Below are 25,829 nucleotides of genomic sequence, written 5' to 3' on the forward strand. Positions count from 1 at the left end.
CCTTGAACTACCTTAGACAAGTCATTTTTTTTTCCTTTCTCTGGTCTTCAGTTTCCAGCTTAAAATCTGTGATCTGTGGCTGATGACTGGGCCTCTTTGAATGAATGATTCTGCAAGTTGTGAAGCGATATGAGAATATGGATTAGCACCTTTCTCCTTATTCTCCCTGTTGAGAGACAGCTCTGGAAACTGAACAGAAGGCAGGAGCCTTGGGGTCAGGAAAGCCTGGCTCCAAGGCCAGTCTCTGACATGTGCTGGCTCTGTGCCCCTGAGCAAGTCAATTAACTTCAAAGTGCCCTCAGGTAACACACTAATCCATTGCTTCCCTTCATAAGCAACCATTCAGCATCTCTATGTGGCAGAAATTATAGGCACTAGAGATACAAAGAAAAAACTTAAACAGTCCCTGTCTTCAAGAAACTTCCAATCCACAGCAACATGTACCTATAGGAATAGATGCAATCAATTAAAGCTAGATCTGCACAGATTGGTTCTCCACTGAGACTTCCTAACAAGGAGCGAGTCTCACCTACCTCACAAACGTAAATCAAGCCAAACCCCAAACCTCCACCATTTCTTGCTTTGGGATTCATACTGGGATTCAGTTTCTCAAAAGGCAAACCATGAGCCAACCCTTCTGCAGCCATGAGCTTTCAAACATTCTGAGCATCGTTGCCCTCCCCCCACCCCAGGCACTTCAGAAGAAAACCATAACAGGATTTTGCCAGTCAGGGCTGGGCTGCATTCTGCAGTGTGGGTCCATCCCCCTTTCTGCTCTCCATTTCATTCCATAAAAGCTTAAGCCTCAGTGCTCGCCCAAGGTCTGAGAGGGTCGATTTGCTGGAGGAAAATTGATCCTGTGGCATCCCTACAGATTGCTTAACCTTCCCAGGGACAGCAAACAAGCCTGGCATGGAACTGCTCATAAGGTGGCCTTAAAGATGTTTTTAGTCTTTTAGATTTTGACAGGGACTAGAACTGGACCCATCTGCCCTCCATAACAACTCACTGAGATTGGAGAAGGTGAGAGAAGAAGTGGGGAAAGTCAGGACTGGATTGGGCAAGAAGCAGCTCCTTAAAAGAGGGCTCCTGTGCAACTGCGGGAGGGGGACAATTTTCCAGCAAGTCCCTTGATCACATAGGAGTCAGCCTGGACTCTCCCCTTTCCCTCACCAAGCCAAACTCCAAGCCTCTTGCATCCATCCCCTTCTCTTTGCTCACACCGCAAAGATAAAAAAAAAAAAAGCCCACATCCTCACAGACCTTGCATTCTGCAGCGGGAGACAACCAAGGATTTGCGAATAGGTGATATGATGTCATGGCCCCAAATGGGGATCTGTGATGCTCCAGGATATTTTCAATCTTCAAGGAAACCCAGTGATGCCTGACACCTTTCTCATACTGGGTGACACAGTTTCAATACAAAATGCTGCTATATTCCTTTTGATGCTGTTCTCAAATGACTGAGATATATTTTTGTTTACTTGTACTTCAGGATATACCAGTATCTTCCCAACATTTCCAGTCCACTCCTTCCTATCTTTGCAAAGCTAGGTGTTTGGCAGTTGCTTTGATAAAAAGTGCTTCAAGAAAATCAATGTGAAACAGGAAATGAGGGCGTCGATGTCCAATCCAATCCCAAGGTTTGAGAAGATGAATGATGCTCAACAGGTAGACAAATACCATTAGTAAGTAATTGTGGTTATTTAAGAATGAAATAAAATATCTTTTCTTTCTATTGTAAAGAATTAATTGTTATTTGAGGTTTTTATGCCTCGGTGCACACTGGCCTGGGGCTCCGCAAACCGCACAGTGCTCCACCCACTGGTTGTAGCCTTTGCCAGGGCTCTGGCATCTCACGTCATCACCACTCACCAACGCTTACATGGGCCTGGCAAAATTATAATGATTGGAAACCTAGTGAGGGCAGTCAGTCATGTGACTGTCAGAGCGGCCATCCCATTGGCTGGGGCTGTGTGGGGTGTTTTCTAGGTCTGGGGGAGAAGAATTGAGCATTCTAGGTTGAAGCTGGAAAGCGACAGGCGTTCTGCTGTGTATTTTCAGCTGATTCCCGGGCGGTGGTACTTTTTCAGGTATTATAATTTCCCTTTCTCCATTTTATTTCCTTTTCCTTGATCCTACTGATCCTGTTTGTGTTTTGTTTTTTTTTTTAAGTTCGTTCTTGTTAAAATAAATCTTGTTCTGTTTTGAGGGAGGCTGCCGGTCTCCTTCCTTGCCCCAATATTGCGGCGAGCCACTTAGCTAGCATTCCCCAATTAAAAATTCATCCCCACACTATTCTTGAGTATTTTTTAAATAGCTACTAGCGAGAAGATAGGTGCCTCAGTGGATAGAACACTGGCCCTGGATTCAGCAGGACCTGAGTTCAAATCCAGCCTCAGATACTTGACACTAACTGTGTGATCTTGGGCAAGTCACTTAACCCTCAATGCCCCACCAAAAATAAATAAATAAATAAAAATAAATTCAAGGTATTTTGTGGGCAGCTAGGTGGCTCAGTGGATAGAGCACCAGCCCTGGATTCAGGAGTACCTGAGTTCAAATCCGACCTCAGACACTTAACACTTACTAGCTAGGTGATCCTGGGCAAGTCACTTAACCCCAATTGCCTCACTAAAAATAAATAAATAAATAAAAATTAAATAAAATAGCTACTAAGTTGGTGGGACCTAAATATTGCTAAGTTGGTTAGACATCACTACTTAATAAACAGAACTTCCTGATTTTGCTATTGACTTAGGGGCACCATGAGAAAGTTACTGACACCAGGAACACAATGAACTGAGAAATTCAGGTAACCTCTGCTGTGTTACAGATGACTCTGTAAGGAGGGCATGTGCACACCAGAAGCACTTAATATGGATGAAATTTCACTTCTGAACACTGTCTCCTAACCCACACCCCGCAAAAGCCCCTTTCTTATTATGGTCTTCAGTTTCTTTGATCTACAAGGTATCAAAGAGCAAAACTTGAACCAAACCTTCAACAGGCCAGAGCTTTCAAATTTCTATTGTCAAAGCCTCTGAAATAGGTTCTAGCAATAGCTTCCTATTTGGTCCCCTAACCTCCAGGACCTCCCCTTTCCAATTCATTCTCCATACAGCTGCCAAATTGCTATTCCTAAAGCATGGATGTGAATATTTCCCTCCCCTACTCAAGAATATTCAACAGCTCCTCTTTCCCTAGGATAAAAACAAAACAAAACAAAAACCCCACCCATGTCTGGCATTTAAAGTCCTTTGGGATCTGGCTCCAGCCCATCTTTCCATGCTGATTACAGATTGTTCTGTCATGCAGTCCACATTTCAGCCAACCTGGTCTACTCGCTGGGCCCCAAACATGAGATGACACTTCCTTTCCCTGTGTCTTTAGGCAGGCCCCTTTTCCTGATTCTCAAAGTTATTTGTGCCCTTTCATCAATTTTTGACTGTATATTATGATTATTTCTCTGTGAGCATGTTGTATTCCTCCTAGTAAACTGTAAGATTCTAGAGAGCAGGGATTATTTTCATTTCAATTTTGTATTCCTAGAACATGAAAAAGTTACTTGTTTAATGAGTGGAGAATTCTGAGCAAAGAGCCACTTTCAAATTAAAATGCCACTTGACTAATTTTCTCCTTTCAGACTTGTTTGTCCTTCTTTCTCCAAGAGGACCACGACATTTAAATGATGTCATGACTTTCAGTGAATTATATTTAAGTGAGGGAGGGCTATGCAAGGTCACCAACTTCACTCTCTCCTCCACAGCCAGCTGGGGCCAGCGACAAGATATACATCAGGACAATCGGAGATGGCCCTGGATGTCTTAAGGCAATGGGGTTAAGTGACTTGCCCAGGATCACACAGCTAGAAAGTGTCTGAGGTGAGATTTGAACTCTGGTCCTCCTGACTCCAGGGCCAGTGCTTTCTCCACTGTGCCACCTAGCTTCCCCCTTCAGACTAGAAGCTTTATGAAAAGCCCTTCCCATACTCAAGCCCTTTTGGGGAAGGAGAGGAACAGCAGCCAGGATTAGGCCCCTACCCTACTGCCCTCCTGCCCCTCCCAGTACCCCTGCTCTCATCCACTCCAGATCCCAGCACTTTATGTACTTATAGACATGTTTGTTGCCTTCCCCTTTAGAATGAAAGGCAGTCCTTGGGATCCCCACTGTCTAGCATTGTCCCTGGCAATCATTAGGTACTTAATCAAAGTTTACAGACTGAGTGATGACCTCTCCGTGTATGGTGGTCTTGCATCCTTAGGCAGGTCCTTTGCCCAGCCCCACCATGTCCTCTGTTTCTCTCAAGAGGTCATCAAACTATAGAATTTTGGAATCAGGAGGGATGGCAGGAGGCATCCAGGCCACCCCATACTTGAAATCCTTTCCAGGACATACCTAGCATGAGGTTATACAGGCCTTAGCTTAAGGACTTCAGACATGAGCCAAACCATTGCCTTCCAGGGCAGCCCATTCACCTTGGGAACAGTTCTCGCTGTGAGAACGTCCTGTTATTCCCCCTGATGTAAAGCCTAAATTGGTCTCCTCTTTGCAACTTCCACCCATTTCCAAACAGAAGAAGCTGAATCCCTCTTCCAGGTGAGTGAGAGCCATCAAGATACTTGAAGTCTTCCCTTCTCCATGATAAACATCGATGGAGCATTCCACAAATATTTATTAACCACATACTGGGTGTCAGACACTAAGCTAGTTGTTGGACGTAAAAATATAAAAACAAAATCAACAATTCTTACTCTTAAGGATTAAGGATGCCTTCAAACATTCCCAATTCCTTCAGCTAATCTTCATAAGGCATGATACCAAGACACTTCACCATCCTCATTACTCTCTTTGAGATGCTCTCCAGTTTTAGGAAGAAAATATTGTTATTGATTCCTGTTAAGTGTAGTATAGTATTTTTGAATTTGATAGAACATCAAGAAAACTGGAAGGGAGAGCAGCTATTAATCATTGCTATAAAGGAAAAAATGTCATCAGCAAGGCAATGCAAAGACTGGAATATTGAAATGGAGGAAAGATAATGTGTACTAATTAAATGTTTTTTTAAAAAGCTATACCAAAAAGATGTCAAATCCAAGTAACCCTGTAATGCTAGTCATCTTTATCAGACTGCAAAGTATCCACTCAAGATTCTTTAATGGACTTTGTATTTCTAGTGGGCCTGAAATGCTCATCCTCTTTGAGAAAATATTTATTGTCAGTCAGGTCCAACTCTTTGTGTCTCTATTTCAAGTTTTCTTAGCAAAGATATGGTTTGCCATTTCTTTCTCCAGCTCATCCCCCCCATTTATTTAGAATTGTATTTTTCCCAAATTACATGTAAAAATAATTTTAACATTGATTTTTAAAACTTTGTGTTCCAAATTTTCTTTCTCCCTCCCCACCCCAACCACTTAAGAAGGCAAGCAATTCAATATAAATTATACATGTATAGTCATGCAAAATATTAGTCAGGTTATAAAAGAAAACCAACAAAAAAAAAAAAAGAAAAATCTCTAGTTCCTGGAACTGAAGCAAACAGGGTTAAAGGACTTGCCCAGGGTCACAAGTACTGTCTGCAGCTGTATTTGAACTCAGGTCTTCATGACACCTGGGCCAGTCTTCTATCCACTTTGCCACCTAGCTGCTCTTAAGGAAGAAGTAAACATGCTTTGGTGACCCGGAAACTCACCTGGTTTAATGATATTGGTGCCTCAACATTCAGTGTAGTCCTTCCAACCTACTCTAATGGTACCCTTCAGCCCTGGCAGAAGAAAAAGAAGTCAATTATTTCCACCTTTGCCAAGTTCTAGTGGAAATCAATTCAACACATTGGAATTAAAGAAACCTGGGATCCAGTTCTGTCTCTGATCTTCTCCTAGCCGATCACAGATTGAGACCTGGAAGGAATCTCTAGGATCATCCAGTCCAATCCCCTCATTTTATGGGAGACCCAGAAATGCCAAGTGTCTGGCCCAGAATCACAAAGGGAGAAGATGGGAGAGCCAGAATTCCAACACTCATTTCTCAAGACCAAAACACCTCCTATTTAGCCTCTCTGAGAATTACTTTCCTCACCTATAAAATATCCCCATCCCATAGAGTTGCCTAAGGAACTAATGAGATAATGTATATAAAATGCTTGGCAAATATGAAAGCATTACAAATGTCAGTTATTGTTATAATTTTCACATTAATTAAGTGCCTACGGCATGCATGACATTCTGCTACATTCTGAGGCTGCTCCAACACTTTAACAGATGTTAGAACTTTTCTGGGTGGGGATTGCCTCCAAATAAGCTGATCACAGCCAATAACAGTTCTGGGGAGATATGAAAATAAAAGAGAGCATAGTTTCTATCCCCATATTTAGGTCATGCAACAACTGGAATTTCAGTTTAGTGGGAGCACAGGGACCTGAAGAGGAATGGAATAAAATGAGACTCGTAAGGGGCTGGAGTAGGCTTGTGGAAGGCCTGAAATGACAAGACCAAGAAGTGCCTGTTTTATCTTAGGGGCAATAGGGAGCCGCAGACAATCCCTGAGCAGAAGAGTGGCATGCTGACAGTCGTGTATTAAGGACTTTGTTTGGGTAGCTTGACTTTTCTTACTCACATTCATTCCTTTAGTCTTTCCTCCATGGCAAGTTGTAAGCTAAGAGAAGAGGAATAATCATCAGCATTTCCCAAAAGCCTTTCCATCAAGTCCTCCAAATATGTGTTACCTTATTATAGGATAACCAAAACAAGGCCCAAAGGCTAGAGATCTGGATTTGGAATTGGGAAGACATGGGTTCAAATCGTTCATAGGATATAGTACTTTCTGGTCATGTGACAATGAAACAAGTCACTTCATCTCGCCGAGTCGGTTTCCTCATCTATAAAATGGGGATAACAACACAGGCAGTTCCTACCTCATAAGCATCCTGAGGATAAAATGAGAGAATAGATTTAAGAGCTTTTTAAGTGAAGAGAGTGAGTCCCAGAGAAAGGGAGGCGTTCTGGTACTAAGAATAAATGTTATAATCAACCTCTCCACCTGCTGCCTTTGTGATTCTGGGCCGGTGACATGCATTTCTATGTCTCCCCTGTCAAATGAGGGGGTTAGGATGCATGACCTTGAATATCTCTTCCATGGTTTGCAAACCACAAAGCCCTTAATGAAGAGCAGTGCTAATTACCATAAGCCAGCTTAACAAGCTGTATGCAGGTTCAGTGCCACTGTTTGCAGGAGGTACTCAACAAGGACTCCCCAGCTTCTAGAAGCTTCTCCTCTGATGTTACCTTCTATCTACTTTATAGCTTGCCTATGCCTTTTTTTACACATTATATCCCCCATTCAAATGTAAGCTTCTTGAGGGCAGAGATTATATTTTCTTTTCTTTGGGTCCCCTGTGCTTAGCAAAGTACATTGCACATAGTAAGGCATAGGGGTTAGAATAGTGCTTTCATTGGTATGGAAATGGAAAACTCCAATTGAAGAAATTCCCTTTAATGGCTTCTCTTAACTTACAATCCTAAAAAGGTATTTAGGTCACTGAGATGCTAAATGACACTATAGCTCACATAGCCAGTATGGAGCAGAGGTGAGATTCGAACCCAAATCTTTCTGGCTTCAGTTCTGACTATTACCCAATACAGCCTGCTCCCTCTCTGCTTTGTGATTAGCAAGAACTCAGAAAGTACTAATTTAATGACTGGCATATTATTCTTCTGAAGGCAAAACCTCTTGCTTTTCTTTCTCAACCCCAATTCCTGGAACTACTCCCAGTCATACAGAGCTAACCTAGCAAGAGGACAGAAGGATTCTTCTGTGTCCTTAGTCCCCAACAACACATACACACACACACCTATATACATACATGCATGCATACACACACCTATATACATACATGCATACATACACACACCTAAATACATACAAACACACACACATACCTATATACATGCATACACACATGACTACTGGGTGATCATAATGGCCAGGATAACAAACAGTTAACAGAATGGCATCCCATTAGCATTCTATGCCATCTCTTGGTGAAAGAGGGTTAAACTTTTTGGCTGCCTTCATATAAGCCACTCATTTGACTCAATGCCCAACAACCATTCCTTCTTAAATCACACTTGGCAGCTGGCTCCCCAATTCCCCAGCTGAAAAGCCTTTTAAGCTTTTCCCATGAGTTGATCTATCTCTTGGGATGCTTTCTGGAGAAGGAGGAATGTTGCTCTATCCTGAATTCCTTCTTTTCTTCCCCTGCTGATCCCTGAATGCACATAAAACATGGGCCCCTTAATGATTTTGACCATGACAAAGTCCTTTTCCCACAACAGTAATGGACCGGAAGTCAGGGAACTGGATCTCTGTCCTAGTTCATACACTTATTAGTTTGATCTGTAACTTGTTGAGTGAAGAGCCTATTGTCATGTGTGTCTTTGCATATCAAGTGTCGAGGACAGTACTAGATGGATGAAAGTGCATAATAAATGCTCATTGAGTTGGATTCAATCACATGGCCCTAGATGAGTTATTCATCTGTCTGGACCTCAGTTTCCCAAATAATAAAACAAAGATATGGGACTAGATTATCATAGAGTCATGGATCTAAAGCTGGAAGGGACTTTGGAGGCTCTTTCATTTTAGATGAACAAGCTGAGGTGCAGAGAGATTGCATTTTCATCTCTAAGCTCCCTTCTAACTGTAGAATTGGGTGACTATATGACATGTCCATTCACCGAAGACTTCTTTATTTTTCTTATTGGTATAGAGAGTATCAGAAGTAACTGTGCTGATGGTTTTTTTTCCCCTGGGAAACATTGAAGAGGTGACCAAGATTAACAGAATAATGAACATATTAGAAGTTTAGAAAGTAGCAACCAATTGATATTATCATTCTTCTGTCTGATTACTAATTATTATACTATCCCATTTTATCTGCTACTCACCATTCTGCCTAGAAAGTAAATTCCTAGGGGGCAGGGATTCCATTTTTTTTCATCTTTTATCCGTATTACCTAATCACATTACCATACTTTTTTCATACTGGGTACCTAATAAATATTTCTTGAATTGAAATATATAATTTTGTTTAAATTATTTACAATATGATCTTAGTTTACTGGCATTTTCAAATGAGAGGGGATTCAATTTAATTGAATTATCTGATTGCCTTTTTGTGGTTGAGTTATTTCAGTCATGCCCACCTGTGACCCCATTTGGGGTTTTCTTGGCAGGGCTACAGGAATGGTTTGCCATTTCCTTCTTCAGCTCAATTTACAAATGAGGAAACTGAGGCAAACAGAGTTAAATGACTTGTCCAGGGTCACACAGGTAGTAAATGTCTGAGGCTGGATTTGAACTCAAAGAGAGAAGAAGTCTTCTTGACTTCAGATTTTATGCTCTATTGCACTATGGTACCACCTACTTGCCCGCATGGTTCCCTTAAGTTTAATCAAAAAGATCTTTTTCATTACAACTGTCATTGAAATGCCTGCCTTAGTAAGAAGAGTAAAGTAAATAAAAGTGACTCTTTGCTTGATGGTTACAGTGTTGCCTCTCCTGAACAGCCTGCTCTTAAACAGTTGTCTTTGTGTTGTCACCATCTTTTAGGATGTGTTATTTCCCCTTCCCCGACTTTCTAGAGTTTTCAGGACAAAGAGTTGGTCATCTTCTCTTTAAATCAGCCATGTTTGGAGTGAGTGGAGTCTAGAAGAAAGAACATCAGAAGAATTTGGCTAAAAGACTTGCCTCTCCTGTTCAGTTGTACCCCTCTGAGCCTCATCTGTAAAACAGGGACAAATATACTTGAAAGACAATGTGATGTGGTAAAGAAAAAAAAAAAAAGGCTGGACTTGGGAGTTAAATACCCAGGGTCAAGATGGAGGCACACAGTGCTCAAATTAGACCTTCTTTGGCAGAGGGAAGGTGTTGGACTTTATTACTAAAATTAAATTCAACCCAAATTTAACAAACACTTACTAACTAGCATCACAGATTCAGAGCTGAAAGGAATTCGAGAGGCAATCAAGTCCCAATTCCTCATTTTACCAACAATAGCTAATATTTGTATTGCACTTTAAGGTTTGCAGAACACTTTACACACATTCACAAGAACCTTTCAAGTTAGGTGATATATGATAACTATTACACATATAAGGAAATTGACATGAACAAAAGCTTAAGTGTTTTGCAAGTGACTACATGTAGCTAGCTACAAAGTATCTGAGGTAGAATTTGAATTCAGGTCTTCCTGACTCAAAAGGCAGCTAAGTAACTCAGTGGATAGAGAACTAGGACTGGAGTCAGGAAGACCTGAGCTCAAATTCAACCTCAGACACCTACCAATGGTATGACTCTGGGCAAGTCATTTTATCTCTGTTTGCCTTAATCCACTGGAGAAGGGAATGGCAATCCACTCTAGTATCCTTGCAAAAAACAAAACAATACAGTGGACAGTATGGTCCATGGACAGGAATTAGCAACAACTTCTTGATTCCAGGTCCAGCTTTTTATCTTCAGGACCACTTAACTTTCTCATTTAACAGATCAGGCAAATGAGACCCAGAAAGCAGACATCTTTTTACCATAGATTTAGAGCTGGAAAGGAAATTGGAAGCCTCTCTTTTGGCTCTTTTATACATAAGGAAACAGGCATATGGAAGCTAAATGTCTTAGTTACACTCAGCTAATAAGTGTCTGAGGGAGGATTTGCACTCAGGTCTTCCTGATTCCACGTTCAATGCTCTAACCGTGGTGCTACTTAGCAAACCGTGTGCTAAATGACATGCATCAGAAATGACAAAGTTAGGCAAGCAACTTCAGAGGAGGCATCAAAAAAGGTCTGGGGGAAATTATCGTCTTTCTTTTTCTGACTGTCATCCTAGTCCACGGGGTTGGCATGGGGAAAACATTTATTATTATCCTGGTCTCTTAGATTTATTAATATTAATAACAACTCTAAGAACGTGTATTTTCTCCCTTTCTGTAAGATGCAGCTTATGACACCTTCTACATGGAGTTTAATTCCTGATCCTGCCAACCACTACTGAGCACCCTTTCTCCCTACCTCTCTTATATTTGGCTACTCCATAATTATTTGTATGTAATCTCTAGGGTGAAAGACAGATACATTTATGTATCTGAATATTCTGTGTGCATAATATATGTTTGTGTATGTATACATGTGTGTGGATATACATACACACATATACACATACAATATAAGGGTGTGCTGGAGGCAGGCTGAACCAGCTGGTTCAATTGGTACATGTTTAGTGCAAACATGTGGACCTTGAAATCAGCAATTTCTACAAACCAAGGTTTGATTTATTATTTTGGTAATTATCTAGACTTAAGAAAAGATAGAGAAAATGTTACTAATGCATATTAAAATTTAAAAAGTGTTGTTCATACTTCCCTCTCCAACCCTAACCCCCCGCCCCCACCCACTGAGAGTCAATTATTAATTATTTACCAGTATACACTGGATGGGGATGGGAATGCGGATGGGGATATATATAGATGTTTATGTACATGTATATATGGATGCATATTTATATATTATGCAAGTATATGCATATGCATTCTGTTTGTTTATTTTTTGCCAGGCAATGAGGGTTAAGTGACTTTCTCAGGGTCACAAAGCTAGTAAATATCAAGTGTCTGAGGCCAGATTTGAACTCAGGTCCTCCTGAATCCAAGGCCAGTACTTTATCCACTGTGCCACCTAGCTTCCCCTGCATGTGCATTCTGTAGGCATATATACATTGTAGGTATTTGAATTGTGTATATGGTTACATACTATGTATGTATAATGTATAGACATATAATGTATATGTATACATACACACATACATGTGCGTATGTATATATACCTACACATACACACACATATATGTGTGTGTGTGCGTGTGCGCGCACATGCGTGTATTAAGTTTTAATGGTTTAAAACTTCACTTAAACTTTTGGAACACCTCATATGTCCGTATTTCCTTTCCTATCTACAACAGAGAGAATGTAAGTTTCCTGAAGGCAGGAAATGTTTTCCCCTTGGTACTTGTCTTCCTATTTCTGACACAGAAACAGTGCTTGATCAACACAGGTTGCTGCTGTTTCCATTGGCACCATCCAGCTGTGTGAAACTGTCTGTGGAATTTCTCACACAATGGATTCTAAATCCATGGTTGTGTTGAATGATTCAGCATCACCCAGCCACCATTGTGAGCCCTGCAAGGGACTGAGTTGGTATAGAAAGTGGTTGTACATATACTCTGACCTGAGGTCACATTGGGACAATTCCTAACTTTTTGTCATTTTTGCAAAAGAAACTTCAGTCACCAGCTTGATTCCCAAGCATTTGTCCCTTTCTCTTGAAAAAGAAAGGTAGAGGAAACAATCCTGGTTGGGGAGTCCTCTAGTGAGTTGGGTTCTATTTAATTAAAGTTTTATTACATTAAGCAAGGCCCAGCAGTGAGTGCCAAGGCACTGGCCCCTAGCAGCCTGGGAGCTGACACCGTTCCACACTGTATTCAGGTTCAACTGTGCCTAATTTTCAATTTGCTCTGGACTCTCCAGGTGCTGGGGGTTGGATCCACCTTCTAGTTCCAGGCCGTGTGTGTGTGTGTGTGTGTGTGTGTGTGTGTGTGTGTGTGTGTTTTCCCAAAGATTTTGAAACAGAGCACTCAGTGGAGTTAGATTATAATGCAGTCCTTCCAAGGACTGATCAATTAATAAGGGTTTGTTAAGTATCCCCTATGGACCAGGCCTTGATGAAGAGCTAAAGATACAAGACAAAACAGTCCTTGCCTTTAAGAAGCTTACCTTACCTTTTTATCAGGGGGAAACACTATTCGCCCAATAGGTACACAGAATCCTTACAAAGTATGTTGTATCACCTTGTCCCAGTGCAAATTATAAAGAATCCCTCCACAGTTATACTGACTTCAAGAGGCACTATGGTTAAAACTCTTCCTTGGAAGAGTAATTACTTCACCAACATTGAGGACCTTGCCAACAACCCAGATGGGAAGCCTTCTGTGCCTGTGCATCCTCTAAGACTCTTGTCCATCTTTTTCCCAGAATCCACCACAAGGGACACGCGCAGAGTTCTGGCACCCTCCCTCTTGATGCATGGAGGTTGCATGTCTATCCCAAAATCCCATGATCATTCCAATGGTCCACCGCTTTTCAGGCTGGCAAATCCCCTTTAAGACAACTTAGGGATGGATAAACATCTCTGAACAGAAATGTCTTTCTAGGCCCTTATCTGCAAAGCCTTCCCAATTTGGTAGGAGCTTTGGGAAATTTTACAAACACACATACACACACACACATGCACGCACACACACATACCAAGGATGGGGTAGGCTTTGAGAATGAAGCATTGGGGTAGGACATCAATGCAATGATCTCAGGCTCTGGAGACAAAGGACCTCACTTCAAATCCTTCCTCTGACTGTTATTATCCATGTATCCATGGACAAATTACTTAACTCTTTCATGTCCTTGATTTCTCATCTATAAATGACTGAGTCATAGAATATAGCTTCTGGAGGTTTTTTCAACTATAAATTTTAAAAATTAATTGGAATGGAAAAAAATTTGAATTGAGTTATAACATTCAAATAAGCTGCAATAGTTCCATTCCTACTATACCAGGGCCTAGACAGAATTTTTTCCTCAACCATGCCCCCTCCTACATTTCCAATTGCTCTAGAGAAGAGCACCATCCTCCCATACCCTGGATGAGGCCAGAAACCTAGGAGTCATCCTAGACTCCTCCCCATCTCTCATCCTGCCCCATATCCAAGCTGTTGATAGAGAAGGTTGATTTCACAATTACAGCATCCCTTGAATATACCCTCTCCTCTCCTCTGACTCTCATAATTCCATGCCAGGATTATTACAATAACCTACTGGTGGATCTGCCTACCTCAAGTCTCTCCCCATTCCAATCCATCCTCCATTAAGCCACTAAAGTGATTTTCCTATAAAGCACATCTAAACATGTCACCTCCCTCCTCAGTAAATTCCAATGGCTCCCTATTGCTTCCAGGATCAAATACAAAATCCACTTTGGACCACAAAATCCTTCATAACCTGCCCCCTGCTACCTTTCCAGCCTCCTTATGCCTTACTTTCTGCCACATAATCTTCGATCCAGTTATTTTGTCCTACTGGCTATTCTAGGAATAAAATATCATCTCTCAGCTCTGGCCATTTTCTCTAGTTATCAGACTCCATGCCTGGAATGCTATTTATCCTTATCTCCATCTATTGCCTTCCCTGGCTTCCTTTATGTCCAAACAAAAATTCCATTTTCTAGAAGAAGACTTTTCCCATGCCTTTTTATTCTAGGGACTTCCACCTGTTCATTATTTCTTATTTAGCCTATCTAAAGCATGTTTGGTGGTTGGATTTCTCCATTAGATTGTGAGCTCCTTATAGGCATGGACTGACTGTCTTTTGCCTCATTTTGTACCACTGAACTTAACACGGTGCTTGGAACAGAATAGCCACTTAATAAATTTTGGTTAAGAGGTTACTCTGGGAGGCAGAGCCAAGATGGCAGAGAGAAGTCAGGAAGTTGCCTGTGCTCTCCCAAGTTTTCCTCAAAAACAACATTTAATCAAGTCTCTAAACAGATTCTGAAACTACAGAAGCTACAAAAAAACTAGAAACACACAATCTTCCAACTTGAGATTATTTACAAGACTTCATGAAAGGTCCATCTCCCTCAGGCAAAAGGGGAGCACAGCACAACTCACAGCACAGTGCTGCACTGAGGGGATCTGGGCAAGTCAGCAGTAAGCTCTTGGCCACAGTGGAGCAGCAGAGGCCCCATAATCCTGGCTCAGAAAGCTGGTGGTGCAGCAGTCCAGTAGTGAGATCCACCAGCACCAGCTGAGAGGGCAGGCTGCCAGCTAGAGGGCCACCCACAGGACAGTCACAACCAGGCCTGGCCATCCCAGTGCAACAGGGATATCTGTTATCACCTCTGTTATTTAATATTGTACTAAAAATGTTAGCTTTAGCAATCAGAGAAGAAACAGGAATTAAAGGAATTAGAATAGGCAAGGAGGAAACAAAACTATCTCTCTTTACAGATGATATGATGGTATATTTAGAAAATCCTAGAGAATCAACTCAAAAATTACTTGAAATAATTAACAACTTTAGCAAAGTTGCAGGATATAAAATAAATCCACATAAATTATCAGCATTTCTATACATGACCAACAAAGTGCAACATCAAGAGATAGAAAAAGAAATCCCATTTGAAATAATGGTTGACAATATAAAATACTTGGGAGTCTACTTGCCAAGACTAATGCAGGAACTCTATGAACACAATTACAAAACACTTTTCACACAAATCAAATAAGATCTAAATAATTGGAAAAATATTAATTGCTCATGGATAGGCTGAGCTAATATAATAAAAATGACAATTCTACCTAAACTAATTTACTTCTTCAGTGCCATACTAATCAGACAACCTAAAAAATATTTTATGGAGCTAGGCAAAATAATCACAAAATTCATCTGGAAAAGCAAAAGGTCAAGAATATCAAGGGAATTAATGAAAAAAATGCACAAGATGGTGAACTAACTGTACCAAATCTGAAGCTTTACTATAAAGCAGCAGTCATCAAAAATATTTGGTACTGGCTAGAAAATGGAGTGGTAGATCAATGGAATAGCTTAGGCACAGGAGACACAGTAGAAAATAACTTTAGTAATGTACTGTTTGATAAACCCAAAGACTCCAGCTTCTGGGATAGGAACTCAGTATTCAACAAAAATTTCTGGGAAAACTGGAAAATAGTATGGCAGAAATTAGACATAGACCAATATCTTACACCTCATACTAAAATAAGGTCATAATGGGTACATGATTTAGACATAAAAGATGATACCATAGGTAAATTGGGAGAGGAAGGAATAGTTTACCTCTCAGATCTTTGGACAGGAGAACAGTTTATGATCAATCAAGAGATAGAGAATATTATGAAATGTAAAATGGATGATTTGATTACATTAAATTAAAAAGGTTTTGTACAAACAGAAGCAATGCATCCAAAATTAGAAGGGAGACAGAAAGCTGGGAAATAATTTTTATAACCAGTACCTCAGATAAAGGCCTCATTTCTAAAATATATGGGGAACTAAATCAAATTTATAAGAATACATGTCATTCCCCAATTGAGAAATGGTCAAAGGATATGAACAGGCAGTTTTCTGATGAAGATATCAAAGCTATCTATTTCCATGTGAAAAAATGCTCTAACTCACTATTGATTAGAGAAATGCATATTAAAACAACTCTGAGGTACCACCTGACACCTATCAGATTGTCTATTATGACAAAAAAGGAAAATAATAAATGTTGGAGAAGCTGTGGAAAAATTGGAACACTAATGCATTGTTGGTGGAGCTGTGAACTGATCCAACCATTCTGAAGAGCAGTTTGGAACTATGCCTAAAGGGCGATAAAGCTGTGCATACCCTTTGACCCAGCAATACCACTCTTAGATCTTTTTCCCAGAGATGTCATAAAAAAGTGGAAAAGACCCACATGTACAAAAATATTTATAGCTGCTCTTTTTGTGGTGGCAAGGAATTGGAAATTGAGTGAATGCCCATCAATTGGAGAATAGCTGAAAAGTTGTGGCATATGAATGTAATGGAATACTATTGTGCTGTAAGAAATGATGAGCAGGTGGATTTCAGAAAAACCTAGAAGGATTTGCATGAACTGATGCTAAGTGAAATGAGCAGAGCCAGGAGAACATTGTACATAGTATCATCAACATTATGTGTTGATCAACTGTGGTAGATCGATTCTTCTCAGCAATACAATGATACAGGATAATTCCAAAGGACTCATTATGGAAAATGCTCTCCAAATCCAGAAAAAAAAAAGAACTGTGGAATATGGATGCAGATTGAACCATAATATTTCTTTTGTTTTTGGTGCTGTTGTTTTTCTTTTTTTGAGATTTTTCCTTTTTGCTCTGATTCCTCTTTTACAGCATGACTTATGCAGAAATATACTTAATGTGATTGTACATATATAACCTATATCAGATTACTTGCTGTCTTGGGGAGAGGGGAGAGAGAGGAGGGAAGGAAAAAATGTGAAACTAGAAATATTAGAAAAACAAATGTAACTGGGAAATAATTAACTACTTTTATAATAAACAAGTATAACGCTTTCCATGGGAAATTGAAGTTATCATTTTTTTAAATTGGTTAATTGATTGGTTACTTAATTTGAAAATAATTTATTGAGCACCTGCTACTTATAGGGTCCCTGTGCTAGGTGCTGGGGTACAAAGACTAAAACCCAAAACAATCCCTCCTGTAAAGGAGCTTAAATTATAGGGGAAGGGGACATTAACACTGATGTTGGCAGTTGAGGAAAAGGAATGAGGCTGTGAGAGGGCACCTCCACAGATGCCAGAAGGATGCTCAAAATTCCAAAAGGTGAAGGTGAAGAGGAAGAACAGTTCACCATGGGGAAGGTCTGTGCAAAGGCATGCAGGCAAGAAATGGCATGTTGTACCCAAGGAACAGTAAGGAGGCTAGTTCAGCTTTAATTTAGTAGCATATGAAGGAAAATGGTTGGAGGTCTCTCTGGAAAGACAGATTGAGAAGGGGCTTCAATGCCACACAGCAGATTTTTTATTTTATCCAATCAGAGATAGGGAGCTACTGAAGTATATTGAGTACTTCAAGGATATGATCAGACTGGTTCATTAGAAATCTTTCTTAACATGAAAACTGGATTCCCTCCTAGATGGTAAGGTGAAAGGGCTTTTAAAAAATACCTCTCAGGTCAGCTAGGTGGCACAGTGGATAGAGCACCGGCCCTGGAGTCAGGAGTACCTGAGTTCAAGTCCAGCCTCAGACACTTAACACTTACTAGCTGTGTGACCCTGGGCAAGTCACTTAACCCCAATTGCCTCACTAAAAAACAAAAACAAAAACAAAAATACCTCTCCACTCACCTGGCTATCAGGGAGAATTTGGTTACTTTAAAATAATAGAAAACTTTTTTTTTGCATCAAATCTGATTAAAGCACATATGCCATCCTGTTCTTCTCCAGTTGATATTTTTTTCTTACCAAAGTACATGATTTTACATTTTTCCCTATTAAAGTTCATCTTGTTAGATTCGGCCCGTTGTTCCAAGTCTCTTGAGATATTTTTGAATTTGAATCTGCCATGCAACATATTAGCTATTCCTCCCACCTTTATATAATCTAAAAATTTTATAAGCCTGACTTCAGTGCCTTTATCCAAGTTGCTGATCAGAAGGTTAAACATGAGACAGCCAATTTCTAAGCCCCATGACAACCCCCAAGCAGCCTCCCTCCCATTTGGCATTTTGCCATCAACAGACTTTGAGGGGAGCCACTGAATCCACCTGAGTGTTCACTCCTCTAGCCCGGATATCTGCCACTGATCTCAGAAGATGTCAATCCAACAAGTTTTTAAGTGGCTAGACTATGCTGAGTGTACACTACACAGCTTGAAATAATGGAGCTTATATTTTAATGAGGGAGGTAACAAGTACAAGCATAGGTATATACACCAAAAGATAAAGGTAATCAGTACAAATATATTAAAATATTTTAATAAAGTAGTTTGAGAGGGAGAAAAATAACAATTGTTGGGGATGAAGGGGATCAGGAAAGGTTTCACACAGAAAATGTTTCTCAAAGTCTTCAAGGAAGAGAAGGAATCTGTTAGTCAGAAGAAAGGAGGGAATAGATTCCAGGCCCATGAAAGGCATGGAGATGGGGTCTCTAATGACTTATGTGAGGGACACAGAAGAGGCCAATTGGACCTGATGGCAGAACGTGAAAGGGGGAGTAAGGTCCAAAGAAGCTGCTGGCATGATGAGAAGCTACTGATATGAATTGAGTAAAGGAATAACATGATCATATCTATACTTAAGGGACAATTTCTTGACAGCACTGTTTAGGATGGACTGGAGTTGGGAACTAGGTGTCAGAGAAATGTCTGGAGTCAGGATGATTCATCTTCCAGAGTTCATATCCCACCTCAGACACTTACTAGTTATGTAAATCCAGCCAAATTACTTAATGCTGTTTGCCTCAATTTCCTCATTTGTAAAATGAGATAGAGAAGGAAATGGCAAACCACACCAGTATCTTTGCCAGCTAGGGTCACAAAAAGTCAGACACAACTGAAAAACAACTGAACAACAGCTAGAATGGGGAGAAACTTGAAGAAGAAAGACAAATGAATATGTTTTATTAAACACCCTTGCTAAAATTAATAAGTATCATATCTATGTCAGAGTCCTGATCAATTAATTGTGTATGGAACTCACAGCATGTAAACTCCCTCCATCAATTCAAATAAGCAGTTCTGGGGTGATTTACAGTCTTAGAGAGTTGCTGGAACCAAGAGGCTGTTACTTGTTCATGCTCATATACATAGTAAGAGGGAGGACTTGAACTGGCTGCCTCAAGGCTAGCCTTGGGCTCCTTTGGCCTTCTGACTCAGCTCAAGCCCCACCTTCTACTTGTCCAATTGGCTCCATCTGCTTGTGCCTTGCCTTTGAGATTACCTTCCATCTTTCTATCTTGTATGCACATAGTTGATTGTATGTTGTCTCCCCCATTAGATTGTGAGGTCTTTGAAGGGTCCTTGTTTTTATCTTTCTTTGCATCCCCAGCACTTAGCACCATGCCTGTCACATGTCAGAACTTAACAAATGCCTGTTGTCTATCATAGATCTAGAGCTAAAGGGACCAACTATTTCAATCTCATCTTTTTAAAGATTAATAACCTGAGGTCAATAGCCATTAAATGACTTGTCCAATGTGCCAAAGGCAATCAGCATCAGAGGCATGAGTTATGCCCAGGTCCTCTGGCTCCAGAGTCAGTGGTTATTCCACACTTGGCTCCATTTATTGTTTATAGTAAGTTGAGTTGAGTTTACAGTGAGGATATCAAGAGAGGTACAATTCAGTTTCATCACTTTTATGTTGACATGCTGATTAATGGATAAAAATTTCCCTCTTCCAGTACAAACAGATGAATTAACATTTTTAGGTGATCTAAATGCAGGGTGATTCTTAGATTCTTGTGCTCCCTTTCCCATTCATCACTGGAGAAATGGAAGGTGGTCACACACAACAAAGGTACACCTATTTTTTTTCTTTGTTTTATGGATGGCCATGGCCAAAGAATTAACTACCACCCCTCCATTGAGCAGGCTGATGGTTATGATCCTCTCCATACTAAGTTGGACTGGCCTTTGGAAAAAGAGACACAATCTATTGCCAGGACTATGCTAGAGGTCTTTGGGGGCTGGTAGAACCAGCTAAGCTTGGCAAAGCTTTAAGACAATCTAGGTTCCCCCCTTTCACAGTAGTGTAGACCTTTGTGGCGTCATCTTAAGTATCTAATACACTTCTTGCAACATCAACCATTGATGCTGAGTTTCAAGGGTATTGAGGAGAGTGGATACCAAAAAGCTTACATTCATTACTCTTAAAGTAAATTTAGTTACCTATATGTAGACATATTGTTTTCCCCAATAGAATGTAAGCTCCTTGAGGTCAGTGACTCTTTCATTCCTGTCTCTGGATCTCAAAGGTTTTTTACCTTTTTGAGTGTCATGAACTCATTAGGCAGTCTGATGGAACCCATAAATCCCTTTTTTAGAATCATATTTTATTGCCTACATTCATAATATAAGGAAAGAATAAATTTCAGTTAGAAGCTAGAGCAGGGCTTTTTAAACTTTTTCCACTAGCAACCCATTTTGCCTGAGAAATTTGTACACAACCCTGAGTATATAGGGATATAAAATATGCATTCTTATCTTTTACTGTTGCCAAAGTTTTCATAGCCCCCACATTCAGTTATGTGGCCCCCATATAGTGTGGTACCTGTTACACAGTATGTAGAAGTCATTGAAAAAATGCCTGTTGACTGAACATGTGCTTTATGGATATATTCTGTTCTACTCCCCTGAAAAGAAGGTCAGCTCCTAGAGGCCGTAGGCTTTTATTTCTGTCTCTGCATCCCTCCAGGCTAGCATGGTAGAAAAGTATTTGGCTAACCTCCAAACTCTGTGGGAATCTCAGGTACTAGGTTATGTTACATGGTATTTTCATGTATATTTCCCAATAGGACAATCCCCTTGCCTCTCCTAATCTCCAGAGAACCCCCACTTCTAGGTGCTTCTTCCTTCCAACTCCATTTCAGAGCTGTATAAACAGTGTCTGAGCAATTAAAAGAACAGATAAGGAGGGTTGTTTTTTTTTTCATTCTTAATTAAAAGGTAGGAAAGATAAATGCCTTATTGTATATATGTTGGATGTGGATTCAGGAAGCCCTGTTTTCAAATCCTCTCCAAGTTGAACTTGCATCCTATCCCTTCCAGCTCTAAATCTCTGCTCTATGGATCTTGTAAGATACTCATTTTTGCCTTCTCTGAAGGCTCTTTTCCCACCTTCAGCACTAGTAGGATGGCTGCTATCCTGAATTATGATTCTGCTGTGCTACTCACATCACAATTATTCTTCATCTTAAAACAGACTGCTTAAATGGTACCCACCACTCAATCTGGAAACCCAAATCTCAGAGAAGGATGCTATTTGAAGAGCCATAAAACAGGTTTTTATCTTTTTTTCCCGCCAAAATCATTAAATCTTTAGGATGATGAGTGGAGGATATAATCCATATCATAAATGAAATAGCTTGCTCACCTTTTTTATGGATGACAAGATTAAACAATTTATAAAGCAGAACTGAGTGTTTCCAATAGGCCCAAGGAAGGGAGCTGTAACTTCCAATGCCGAACTCATCAAATTTCACTAAGTGCCATCATAGACTGGGACTACACGGAATTCAAAAGATCAAAACTGTCAGGCAATTCCAAAGGCATCTGTGTACTGCTTGACAGCATGGGAACTATGAGGTGGAGGCAAGATATGCTAAAGGCTGAGTGAGACTGGCCTGGGAGATTGCCAACTTACAACTGGAAGAATGGGGAAATTGTCAAACTGCTGAAAATGAGTCCACTCAGACTGGCTTCCAAAACAATGAGAAGACAATATTTTACTCTGAGTTTCTGTGCCAATCCAACATACATTGAGCACCTACTATTTTCCTCAAGTGGGGGCAGCATGGAATAATAGCCAGGAAAACCTAGGTTCAAGTCCTAACTCTAACATATGCTGGCTGTGTGACCCTGGGCAAGTCACTTAATCTTTCATTTCTCTAGAAAAGTCTCTGAATATATGTAAGTTACAGAGACTGTATTAATCTATATTGGTAAAGTGAATTTCCTCATCTGGGAGTTTCCCATACCAGTGAAATCATAGGTTCATTCCTTGTCTCTATACTTTTCACCAAGCTCTATACAGGGTTGTAGAGATATGAACTAAAATAAATCTCTACCCTCAAAGAACAGGGAGTTATCCAAAGTGAACAGTGTTGGGGGGAAGAGGTAATGGAACAGGGGTGATGACAAAGCATATAGAGAAGTATATACCAAATAAGAAAGTAATTACAAGATAGAGAAGATATTAACAATTAATGGAAATTAGGCAAGGCCTTATTTTAGGGGCAGCATGTGAACTGTCAGGAGAAAGACATAAAGGTGCAAGTTGGAGTGTAATGGGTGAGAAGGAGTCTAACTATTCTGTTTGGTATGAAGAGAAACACATAATCATGCTAGAAAGGTAGGGTAGGGATGGCTGTGAAAGATCTCCAGTGCCAAATAGAGGAGTTTGAATTTGATGGCAGAGATAATAGAGAGCCATTGGAGTTTACTAAGTAGAGGAGTGGCACAGCCTGACCACTGCTTTAGGTGTATCCCTTTAGTTAATAGAGGGAGGATAGCCACATCTGTGTTTTAGGCATAACAGTTTAATAGCTGTGTGCTGGATTTCTTGGAGAGGGAAGAGACTAAAGAGGAGAGAGAAATTTGGAAGCTATTACAAGAATCTAAGTAATGATGATGAAGGACAAAACTTATAATAGACATCATTTATATAGGATCTCAAGGTTTGCAAATCTCTTTACATATGACATCATTTTAATTCTCACAACACTTTGTCACAGGTTTTATTGCCTTAATAAGAATAGTAATTATTAGTATCAATGATAGCTCAAAAAAACCTTCCAAATAATGTCATAGAACAATTCCTGGAGCAGCAAAAGCTACAGAAGAACATGCTGAGAACATTTTCCAACCAAGGACAGCTTGGAAGGTCAGAAGGAGGGAGGTGCTGTGCTGAGACAGGAGTGAAGCCCAACCCCACAGTCACACTGACACAGATCCTGTCCCAGAAAGGCCTCCCCAGAGAAAGAGACCCGCAGAGCCTCTGAATCAGTTGCAGCACCAGTGTTGTCTGGAACTAAGCTCACAGTCTGGTGAGAGGGCTGAGCCCTTGGCAGGAAGGAGATTACAGGGGTCTCTGCTGGTGCTGAGGTGGAACTTGGGTTTTTCAACCCTGCTGGGAACCAGGAGGTGGGCTTGAGTAGCAGTGTCCCAGGTGGGAGAAGGGCACAAGCTCGGCAAAGCTGATAACCACAGCATACAAAGTTTTGCTATCTGGTTGATTCACAAGTTGACCTGTGGTTATCTACAGACCAGGAAATAGGCCAGATGAGTGAAGAATCTGCCACTCCTGAAATCATACCACCTGGGAACCCATGAAGCTTGCGACAGTGAAGCCTAGAAAAAGTTCCCCATTTTAAGGAACTAAAAGTAAAAAAGAAAGGCAATATGAGAAGACAGGAAAAGGAGAGTACCAGAGAAAGTTTCTTTAGTGACAAGGAAGATTGATGTGTACCCTCAGAGGAAGATGGCAACATCAGGGCCCCTATATCTAAAGCTTCCAAGAAAAATATGAATTGGTCTCAGACCACAGAGGCACTCAAAAAGGACTTTGAAGATAAAGTTATAGAGGTAGAGGGGAAAATGGAAAGAGAAATGAGAGTGATGCAGGAAAGACTTGAGAAAAAAAGTCAACAGCTTGAAAAGCCAAGTGGAAAAGGAGGTACAAAAGCTCTCTGATGAAAATAATTGCTTAAGAATTAGGATTGAACAAATGTAACCTAGTAACTATATGAGAAACCAAGACCCAATAAAGTAAATCCAAATGAATAATAATAAAAAATAGAGAGAAATGTGAAATATCTTGGAAAAACTGCTGACCTGAAAAATAGATCCAGGAGACATAAATTGGAAATTATTGGTCTACCTGAAAACCATGATCAAGGAAAGAGATTAGACATCATCTTCCAAGAAATTGCCAGGGAAAATTGCCCTGATATTCCAGAAGCAGAAGGTAAAATAGATATTGAATGAATCAACCAATCACCTCCTGAAAGAGATCCCAAAAAGAAAACTCCCAGGAATATTATAGCCAAATTCCAGATCTCCCAGGTCAAGGAGAAAATATTGCAAGCTGTGGAAAAGAAAGAATTCAAGTACTGTGGAGCCTCAGTCAGGATAGCACAAGATCTAGCAGCTTCTACATTAAAGGATCAGAGGGCATGGAATATGATACTCTAGAGGGCAAAGGAATTTGGATAACAACCAAGAAATACCTATCCATCAAAACTGTGTATAACCTTTCAGAAGAAAAAATGCGACATCAATGAAAAAGAGGACTTTCAGGTTTTTGTGATGAAAAGATCTAAACTGAATGGAAAACTTGACTTTCAAATACAAGACCCTAGAGGACCATAAAAAGTTGGAGTTAGGTGACATGCCTGGGGTCATTCAGTGGATGAGTGTCTTGTGTCTGAGGCTGAATTGGGGCTGGGGTCCAGGGTGGATGCTTTGTTCAGAGGGCAGCTAGGCATTTCAGTGGACAAAGCACCAGCCCTGGATTCAGGAAGACCTGAGTTCAAATTCAGCATCAGACACTTGACACTTACTAGCTGTGTGACCCTGGGCAAGTCACTTAACCCTCACTGCCCCACCACCAACCAAAAGAAACTTAACAGTGTATGCTTTGTCCACTGTGTCACCTAGCTGCCTCATGATGATATCTTTAGGGTAAAGTTGAGGGGTGAGAAGAATTCACTGGAGGAAGAGGGAGTAGAGAGGTAACATGGGATGAAATCCCACATTAAAGAAACAGGAAAGGGCTTATGGAGTGTGGGATGAGATGGGGGAGGAGCAGGATGGTAAATGAACTTTACACTCATCAGAATTGGCTCAGAGACCTCAATCTCATCAGAATTGGCTCAAGGAGGGATAACATACATACTCAATTGGGTGACATAATCCATCTAACCCTGCAGGAAAATAGGAGGGGAAGGGGATAAAGAGAAAGGGGCAAAAGAAGGGAAGGCAGATGTGCAGAGAAGACAGTCAGAAGCCAATCCCTTTTGAAGAGGGATGGAGTTAAAGAAGATAGATAATAGCATAAATATCATGGGTAAAGGAATAGGATGAAGGGAAAAATTTAACAATAGTAATTGTGAAAAAAGAGAAAAGGAGCAAAAATTGTACAAAATATATTTATAGCAACTCTTTGTGGTGGCTAAGAATTGGAAAACAAAGGATTGTCTATCAATTGGGGAATGACTGAAGAAGCTGTGGTATATGATTGTAATGGAATATTATCATGCTATAAGAAATGACAATCAGGATGATTCCAGAAAAACCTGGAAAGACTCATATGAACTTATGTATAATGACGTGAGCAGAACTAGGAGGACATTGTGCACAGTGACAGCAGAATTATTCAATGAACAATTGTGAATGACTTAACTATTCTCAGCAATACAATGATCCAAGATGATCCCAAGGGACTAAT

The sequence above is a fragment of the Dromiciops gliroides genome, chromosome 4 (genome assembly GCF_019393635.1).
Source record: "Dromiciops gliroides isolate mDroGli1 chromosome 4, mDroGli1.pri, whole genome shotgun sequence".
In the NCBI taxonomy this organism is placed as follows: domain Eukaryota; kingdom Metazoa; phylum Chordata; class Mammalia; order Microbiotheria; family Microbiotheriidae; genus Dromiciops; species Dromiciops gliroides.